Source organism: Gavia stellata, chromosome 8 (genome assembly GCF_030936135.1).
Source record: "Gavia stellata isolate bGavSte3 chromosome 8, bGavSte3.hap2, whole genome shotgun sequence".
NCBI lineage: Eukaryota > Metazoa > Chordata > Aves > Gaviiformes > Gaviidae > Gavia > Gavia stellata.
In genome coordinates this window covers 27,034,393-27,044,467 of record NC_082601.1, presented here as the reverse complement: position 1 = coordinate 27,044,467, position 10,075 = coordinate 27,034,393, and the positions used below count along the sequence as shown (strand labels likewise).

The 10,075-nt window shown below is 43.7% G+C and overlaps 1 protein-coding gene across 2 annotated transcripts in view; it reads left to right on the top strand.

Annotated features, from left to right (window-relative positions):
• The first annotated feature begins 9,769 nt into the window (after positions 1-9,769).
• The window catches only part of SESTD1 (SEC14 and spectrin domain containing 1), a 62,703-nt gene continuing 62,397 nt past the window's right edge, over positions 9,770-10,075 (top strand). For both annotated transcript variants that reach the window (XM_059820097.1, XM_059820096.1), the window contains exon 1: positions 9,770-9,807. The gene's annotated coding sequence lies outside the window, so the exon portion shown is untranslated. The remainder of the gene's footprint in view (positions 9,808-10,075) is intronic.

The window sequence follows — 10,075 nt, the reverse complement described above, 5'->3', positions numbered from 1 at the left end:
GCACGGGTAGACAGGCAGTGCGCACGCAGTGAGGGAATTTTGAGCTAAACACAAAACAGGTTTAGAGCAGGGAGGAAACCAAAACAGAGAAATGCATAACAAATTTTCTACTGTTAGCTGAAGGCAAAGCTGAGAAAGCTGTTTACTTCCCTTATGGCATGACACTGAAGTGATAAACTCTAGGCACTAAACAGGCCAGCAAGTTTGGAGTTCAGAAAAGGACTTCACTTGAGCTAGTGAGGAAGCTATAGGGAAAGAGTTGGCACTAGCACTGGAGACAACAACCGATGGGCATGAGGACATGTTTCTGTGAAGGGGTAATAGATGGCCTGGATGGTACAGAAGCCAATGAAAACAGATGGGGTCTGTTTATCCCAAGGAAGGTTTAAAAGCATGCTGCTTCTGACTGCACGTGCTTAGTATCCTCATGAATTTTAAGCAGGAAGGTTCATTAGGACAATTTGTTGCAATGTCAAGATGTGGAAAACTCACAGGTTTCTTGCCAGTCCTGAGAATTCTAACTTTCTATAGGTTTTTTTCCCCTATTTTATTCCAGTTTCTTATCATACAGACATTCATAAATACAGGACAGCAAATTATAAGCAAAATATTTACTTTTAGGATAAAAAAGCAAACAGTAGTCTGGTTCCAGTTGCTGATTATAACTAGAGGACACGCATGTTTTACTTATGGAAAAAGTATGAAAGATAGCCACTGTCAGTTATGAAAACATGTTTAGGAGAAGAATGAATGAAAACCAATTATTTCATAAAATCATGTGAAACTAGCAGAGTCGTTGCAATATGCTTAAGCAAAACAATCTCGCAGCTCTGCATTTATTGCATTGTTTCAAATATGTTGACATTCCAAATATATATCTGATTCAGTTAAACAAAACATTTCAAAAATGCTGAAATGCGAGCCTGTATAGAAATAAGCAAGAAAAGTCAGTAATAGTATCAAACTCTTAGCAAGCAATACATCCACTAAAGAAGCACAGAACTTGAAAAGCCCCCGCTCCAGATGTCCATTTCATTAGGTGCAAATGCTTCGTCTTCCTCCAGCTCAAAACACAATTCTGCAAAACCTGAAAAGGAATAGAACCACCACAGTTTTGCTGAAAGACACAAGTGTATGATGTTGCAAATAGCTGTTCCTTTTTTGTAGAGTCTGAGAACAAACATAGCAGCTTGAATAGCTCACCGTAAAAGGATCTACAAACCGCACAGATCCACTGGCTGGATTTGATGGGTAGGTATAGACAGGCTATCGTGATAGTTGTGAGTCAGCTGCTGCAGACCCTGCACCAGACTGCGGGAAAGAGTCCACCCAACTCCTGCCTCTCTGAAGTTAAACCAGTTAAATATTAAGAAATAACTAAACTTTAGCTCTTAATGCTGAAAAATGAAGTAGATTGAAGCACCTTTATTACCATTACAAGATAGATACTATTGAAGCAATAAGGTACTCATTGAAGCAATGAGTACTTATTGAAGCAATAAGGTACTCATCAGTGTGCCCAGGTGGCCAAGAAGGCCAACGGCATCCTGGCCTGTATCAGAAGTAGTGTGGCCAGCAGCAGTAGGGAGGTGATCGTGCCCCTGTACTCAGCGCTGGTGAGGCCGCCCCTCGACTACTGTGTTCAGTTTTGGGCCCCTCACTACAAGAAGGACATTGAGGTGCTGGAGCGTGTCCAGAGAAGGGCGATGAAGCTGGTGAGGGGTCTGGAGCACAAGCCTTATTAGGAGCGGCTGAGCGAGCTGGGGTTGTTCAGTCTGGAGAAGAGGAGGCTGAGGGGAGACCTTATCGCTCTCTACAACTACCTGAAAGGGGGTTGCAGAGAGGTGGGTGTTGGTCTCTTCTCCCAAATGACTAGCAACAGGACAAGAAGAAATGGCCTCAAGTTGCGCCAGGGGAGGTTCAGGCTGGATATTAGGAAAAATTTCTTTTCTGAGAGGGTGGTGAGACACTGGAACAGGCTGCCCAGGGAGGTGGTGGAGTCACCCTCACTGGAGGTGTTCAAGGAACACGTGGACGTGGCATTGTGGGACATGGTTTAATGGGCATGGTGGTGTTAGTTGATGGTTGGACTTGATGATCTTACGGGTCTCTTCCAACCTTAGTGATTCTGTGATTCTGTAATATTTGTTACAGTATAAGAAATCAGCATGTATACAATCAAAATGACTAATTTTGAATTTCTTACCTAATGCAAGTACAGAAATGTTTTCTCCCCATGCTATGCACTAAAAGTGGAGTTGCACAAATGTACTTGAGCTGCCTCTGGCTGTGCTCCTTGAGATTCCTTTCCTTTTATCTGTGTGCATCTGATAAGTTTCCTTATAGTTTGTAGTACTGAAAGTTTAATTCACAGTACACTGGGTTTTCAACACACTCACTGGCTCATGGGAAGAATATGAGGGGTTTTAATGATCTTTTCTTTAGAAAGGATCATTTGCTGAAGTAAAATTTGCAATGAGTCTGTATGGGAAGGTTGGTTGTTTTTTTTTTTTACATCTAGAAATGTAAATTTTCATGTTTTGTAAAATTTTGTTACATACAGTAACTCAGTGCATGATAACATTCATCAATAATATTTGTTTTAAGAAAGCTTTTTAGTATTACCTTATTAAGTAAAAATTGTTGCGTGATTTCGTTCATCGCTGCCCTATTTTTCCTATCTCTCAGTATGAGCTGTTCTGAAATTATGTTCATGTACTAGAAGACAAAGTGCCAAGTACCTAATTTAGTACTCAACAGTTAGATCCAAATTTCAGTTGTTGTATAACACCAAATACTGTAAAGACGAAAAGCTCAAGAAATCCTTGCCTCAGACTAGAAAATTATCAGCACTTTGGATTAGACAGTATTATTCATATTCCATTTAAATGGTACCTTATTCTCAAGGTGGCCTGAATGGCTTTAACAACCTATTTGTAATGTGTGTGATCTCCGTGAGTAAGATCAGTATTGCAGCCTGATTGTCCATGACTTCTGATGTATGTGTGCAGAAAAGTGATATAGGAAGAGGTTTACAAACTACTTGTGAACTATGCATGACAACAACAAAACAAGGACCAATGAGTGGGATTTTAAAACACCTCTGTGAATTAGAAACGTGTCCCATGACCAGGCTCCTAGGGCTTTTGAATGGGTTCGAAAATCCTGGTCATTCTGACCAAGATTTCAAAAATATTTTAAGTTAAGGATAAACACAATTAATTATATTTCAGACTACTCTTTCAAAATGCATTAAAGTAAAGTTTGTACACAACAGTTTTGATAAAGCAATGAGAACTTATCTCCACACATCCCAAAATGTTTTACTTTTTAATTATAATTACAGATGTAATTCCTTTCTTTGGTAAAATAGTTGGGTTTTTAGACATGACATTCTCTCTTTCTTGAAGAGGATTTCTGACATGAAGGGTGAACACTGAATACGGAGTAACTGAACATCAAGTAACACTGAATCTCTATAAAATCAGCACTGTTCTACGCCAAAGGTTACAATGTAAAGCTCCAAAATGCTTAATAAACGTAATAAACTATAAAGTCAGGAAGCTTTAAGGACATCCATAGACTAGCAGACACAGTGATGAATTTTAACCAGCTCAGCCACTTACTCCTAAAAATGGCTTTTCTCTGAGAGTGAAGAGCTCTGGCTTATTGCCTCTAAAAATAGCTCATATTTCTTATCCTCTTTCAATTCACTGTCGCTTACAATGATTGTGATTACAGAATCACAGATCACTAAGGTTGGAAAAGACCTATAAGATCATCAAGTCCAACCACCATGCCCACTAAACCATATCCCACAATGCCACGTCCACACGTTCCTTGAACGCCTCCAGTGAGGGTGACTCCACTACCTCCCTGGGCAGCCTGTTTCAATTAGTGTCAGTATATACACTGGAAGCCAGCTGCTGTTTGTAAAGTTAGAAATCCAAGCCATATGAAGAGGAACCTATACAGAGAATGTATTTAAAATCCATAACTGACGATTCTTGTTAACACAGAAAGGTTTACTATTCAAACATACAGAAAAAAAAGTTATTGGGAAATTCCTTTCAATTTATTCTCTGTGCAAATGATGCCCCTTCTGACTCCCAGAAAAAAAGCCACAGAATTTTTTTCTCAAGAACGTGCTCATTAACACCTCCTGGTCAGAACTGCGCTAGAATCTACAATCACCCAATATGGGGAATGCACACAAAAAGTGTAGAGCTGTCTTCGTCTTCCCCTTTTCTAAGACCGCACAAAGTAACAGTTACAGTATAGGACACCTTGTTCTCTGATGTACATTGTCATCTAACCTCCTTTATGCTGTTAACATTTTGCTAATAGTAATTCTGAAGCTGGAAATGAAATGTGAATCTAATGTAAGCAAAAATGATGGTGGTACCGAATGCAGCATCTTCTACAGGCTCATGCTAATAAACCCTATGGCCAAAGAGCGAGCAAATTGCAGGGAGACAGTAAGTAATCAAGTCTCATTAGAAAAATCCCTGTTCTTTCTTTTTTTTTGGTGCAAGCAGAAGAAAGCAACATGGCGTTGCAAATATGGTTCCAGCAGAACATTAAGTGCTTTGTACAGGAGTCATTCAAAATGTCACTGACTATCAGCACTCTCTCTGTTCTTCTATAGTCAGCATTTCAGAGTCATGTTTTTTCAGAGCTGTTATGCCTCATGTGGTAGCTAGTATGGTAAATACAGTTGTTCCTTTTCTTCAGCAAGCACGACAGCAGTAATCCCTGATCAGATTGAGCCATCAGGCAACAGAGTACGCTGTAGACATCCCACCAAACCTGCTCAATGGTATGGCACAAGCACCTAACATGACAGGTAAGTTGGTTCTCATCTCCTTCCCCTGCAGCCACAAATGTGACCTGAGACATGCCCATCTCCATTCTGCTGTTGTGTGCCTTCTGACTGAAGCTACAGAGATGGGATCAAGTTCCATACCCTTGTTATTGCACACGAGACTCAGGCCAGACCACATGGACCAATTTCCTGTGTGGAAGGGAAGGCATTCCCCCTGTATTATGGAGGCTCGGGGTCTACTGCCAGCCAGAAACCATTTCTCCTTCATAAGATTAAATAAATCTGTGAGGAAACCGTGTTCATGTTTAAGAAACCCAGGCAGCAAGATACTGACCACAGATAGCTTTGCTTCCCATGAAACATTTCTCAGGTAGCTACTCAGGCTATGCAGCATTTAGGCTTCTATTTTATTTTAGTTTTTACAAAAAAGCCCTTATTTTCTCAGTAGGAAGGAAAGGACGAGTTATGAAGATTGTATTTTATAGAAAATAAAAAGTAATTAAAGTAATAAAAGTCACTGCAGAGTTTGCTGCAGGACATACAATCCAACAGCCTCTAGTACTTGCAAGGATATGATGAGATCAGGGTATGCTTTATTGTTTCTACCTGAGCACTAAGAAGCATATGAAAAAAAGACACAACCCCACCCCGGTTTCTTCAGAATCTTGCAAAGATTTATACTGGTGTCTCTCATTACAGACATGTCACTCATGCAAAGACCTTTATAAAACAAAGACTTTATCTTCCTTTTTTTTTTTATAATTTAACTGAAGAACTTCAAAATTATTGCCAACATGAGATAGCTATTTAAAAGATTGTTTTATACATCCTTTGATAAGTATGAATATAATAAACCATAGATCCTTCAAAACCTGCTAGGCGCTGCCTACGCAGAGTGCCAGGCTTTCAGCTTGTGCTAATCAGTAAATGCAGTCTCACGGGTTTGGGCTATCTGGGACTCGAGTTTCAGACTCTATTAAGAGCATGATTTAAGGCTTTGTTGCTAATTTTTTCAAAAGAAACAATCACTCCTCAGTTCAGGATTAAAAACTAGTATTTGTGTTTGTAAGGACATTTCAAATTTTTATGCTAATAACAGGTGAATGTGGCTACCTTCAGAAGCCTGTGAATGGTAGCTCACATACTGTAGAAGATCTTTTGTTTGTTTCTGTGATGTTTTGAATGTGCACTGAATGGTTATATTTTTCTGTCACTTCCTGATACTGTTTATCAACATAGAAGGGACTTTTCCCACTGCTTTGACAACATGTATCTGGCTGTATGACAAATACATAAGGCTTGAAAGTAGTAGATGTCTCTGCTGCTTACCTGTGAATACGATGATACCATCTTGTTATGATCTTAAAGTTCCACATACAAAACATTCTCCAGTTTTTATTTACAATTCATCACTGCCAGCCTACACTAATCCCACTGCATATGTTTAGCATGGAGAAGAGGAGGCTGAGGGGAGACCTTACTGCTCTCTACAACTACCTGAAAGGAAGCTGCAGAGAGGTGGGTGCTGGTCTCTTCTCCCAAGTGACAACTGATAGGACAAGAGGAAATGGCAAGTTGTGCCAGGGAAGGTTTAGATTGGATGTTAGAGAAAACTTCTTCACTGAAAGGTTGTCAGACATTGGAACAGGCTGCCCGGGGAGGTGGCTGAGTCACCATCCCTGGAGGTATTTAAAAGGCATGTGGATGAGGCGCTTAGGGACACGGTTTAGCAGTGGACTTGGCAGTGTTAGGTTTACAGTTGGACTTGATGATCTCAAAGATCTTTTCCAACCTAAACAATTCTATGATTCTATGATTCTATAGTTATTTGCTTATTTACTGTGTATACCTTTTATGAATTGCAGTGGTCTGCAAGATACATCTGTAGCCACTTACACTGGATAGTGGTAGCTTACAGTAATTTAACTCCTCACATTCATTTTTGTGCTACAGGTAAAAACAATGGTCTATCTGTTGCACGGAGATGTGGAAGCACATAACAAGAAAGGCAGCAGAGTAAATCACTCCAGGTGGAGGGTTTCCAGCCTGCCCAGTGCAAGGCTGTGCCCGGCAGCATCTCCCTGCACCCAGTGGCAAGTGGAGCAAGAGCGAAAGTGCGTAACAGGCCTATGGGGTGCTGCACAGGATGGCCACTGTCACACCTGGTGGCCCCTGGGACCAGTGTCATGGTGATGAACTGGTGTCCACTAGAAGTGTGTGGGGGTTTGGTTTGTTTTTCATTGAAAGCTGATTTTTCTGGAATTGCAGCAACTGAACCTGGAAGCAGTAACTCTTATTGTGAGAGCGCTGCTCTGCCTGTAACAAAGGCTCTGTTGTGTTGGCACGCAGCACAGCACCCAAAGCTCAGGATGTTTTCAGCCTATTTACTTTTATTCGTATTTGAGTTAATCTGGCATGGCTGCTGGACAATAATAGTGTATATTAAGGCCCACTTTAATCAAATGGATCCTTGATACAAAAATGTACTGTGATTTCTTTTTACTGGCAGTTTGCATGGCAAAGGCAATTAACTACAACTCTGTACTGCCAGTATGACCTTAAACAAAATTAATCATCTCAGATTCTGTCCTGGCAAATCACTCAGCAGAGTATACACAGAAAAGGAAAGTCAGAAAACCTGTTAAAATATCTTGATACTCAAACTAGCACAGCTCTAGCCAGAGTACAAATGAGAGCGACTTTTTGGGTTGCTCTGTCTTAGAGTGTTGGAAGCTGCTGCAAGAGTTCTGCCCCTCCTCTCTGAAGGAGAAGCCTTGTTCAGTCGTTTGAGAAGAGATTCCAGCTGTGACCAGGAAAACATAGAAGGAGAAGTTGGGTCTATGTCCTTTTGGCCTAAATTTCTCTGCTCTCAAAAGTAACTATGAGAAATTTTATTAGGATTAATTAGTTCATGCATACTGAAAAGTTTGAGATCCACAAGCCAAACCAAAAGTGCATAATCTTGTCATAAATAAATGTACTTTCATTTATTGTATAGGCGATATGGTAGGAATGTATGCAGAATGTAATGTCTACACTACAGAGGCTTTTAGAAGTGTGAAATAACAAACTAAAACTCAGTATGGCAGTCAGCTGTAGTTTTCCCTTTGCTGATTTTAGTTTTGCTCCTTTTAAAGATGAAAGATATATGTGTCAGTGACTTCCACTGAGTTTTCACTTGTGCTGGACATTGGTGCTGGGCATCCACTTATCTAGTGTTCTGAAATACTATTTGTCCTACAGTCAGAGATTACAAAGATACAGCCCATGGGATCTTAAGTAAATGTTGATGAACAGTGAAAGCTTCTTTCTATTGTCTTAGCTTCTGACCACAAGTATGCAATAAATAAGCGTAAATGTAGAAGAGTGACGTAAAAGTTGTATCTGGCACATTCTTAAACCATTAGTGCACACGCTTAAAATATTGATAAAATTTTCCGCTTTTAATAAAGTAAAAAATAATTTGTATGGTTCTCTACAGCAATTACTTTTGGTGGGAAGCTGATGAAGATCACTTATCTCTGCTTATCTCTACAGGTTGTTAGGGAAGTTTTTTTTGCTCTTCCTCTTCTTTTGCTGCTACTGTTGTAAGTGTTTTTCCAGGAAGGAAAGGCCCAACAGAGAAGATATGTTCTCGAGGCTGACAGGCCTCCTCTGAAAATTTGAATGACAATTCTTTGTCTTCAGCTCTTGCATGTCCAATGGGTTGTGTTGCTGAGAGAGGGACAGCTTTCTGAGTCACCAGAGGCTAGGGATGAGGACAGTACCACAGGCGTGCTCTGATGGTGATGCTGAGGGCGATTGCTACAGCAGATGTTGACAGGCAGCCACCAGGAAAGGGGGCAAACAGTGGTGGTTTTGCAAACTGTGTTTTGAGGGAAGAAACCAAGCAGTTGCAGTCTATGTGAGACAGTTTTCCTATTTGGAATGAGATATAGCAAATGATATTCAGTTGCTCTGCAAATAACAAGAGTAAAATTACTGTTAAGATAGAGTCTGCAGAGGCCATTTTTTTTTTTTTAAGACCGATTATGTAGCCTAAAAATGATGTGTTCAGCAGAGACTGACAACAACTTGACCTAGGGCAGTTAGACTCAAAGCAAGACAAGTGTCCTGGCTGCCTATCTTCACAGCATTTCTTTCCACATTTTTGCTTGTATTATTTTAGTCTTGGCATGACAGAGTTTCAGGATGTTTGTCCAGGAGCCTGGAAGACGACAGGTTATTAGCAGCAATCTGGGGGGAACAAAATACGCGTTAGTGTTGTGATTACCGAAACACTGATGGCAAAGGGCCGCAGGTGGAAGCCGACATCTGCCTGAGGCACTATCAACGACCAGTTTTCACCTGTGATCAATTTCACCTGCATGCGAGCCACACTCACGCACATGTATCTCCAAATAGTAAAGCCCGACTGCTGTTACCTTAACAGGACTGCTAGTGAAAAAAACCCCGTCGTCCGTCAGGCTCCAGCCTGTCCTACGCTGGGTATTTACAACGGCCCCTGGGTTGCTGACAGGAGGCCGGGGCGGCGGGAAGGGGGCCTGGCGGGGCCGAGGCCTGCGGGGCGCAGCGCTCGGCACCCCCTAGCGGGGCGGCGGCGGCGCATTGTCTCCCGCTGGGGTGGGGCTTCGTGTTGTCTCTCGGCCGGGCCGGGTCCCGCGCAGCTGCCGCGGCGGCTCCGCGGGAGGGGCGGGCGGTACCGCGGCTCTGCGCCCCGCAGGCGGGGGGAGCTGAGGCGAGGGCAGCGGAGCGGAGGCGGGCCCGGCAGCGCCCGGTGCTCGCTGTCTCCTTGCCGACGGGGGAGGGGTCGGAGCCGCCCCCGTCCACGGGGGCTGCCGCCGGGCCAGCGAGGCGCTACGAGGCGGCTGAGGGCAGCCGCCGCAGCCTGGCCGGAGCGGGTGGATCCAGGCTCCGCCCCGCGCCCGCCCGCCCTGCCGCCGGCGTCCTCCTAGCCCGGGTAGCCGGAGCGCCGCAGCCGGGTGAGTAGCCGCGTCCGGAGGGGCTCTTCCCTCGCTCCAGCCCGGCGGAGGGGCGGCCCCGGGCCCAGCGCAGGCCCTGCGGCCTGGCTGCGCTTTGTTCCCCGGGCGGCGGCGTTGGAGCTGTGGGGCGCTCCGCTCCGCCGGGCGGTGGCTGGCTCCCGGCCCTCCCGGGGGGCGGTGGTGGCCCGGCCTTGCGGCGGGGCAGCCCTCCCGCACCCGGCCTCCCTGGCCGGCGCCGCGTCCTCGCGGCAGGCAGGCGGGCTAACGG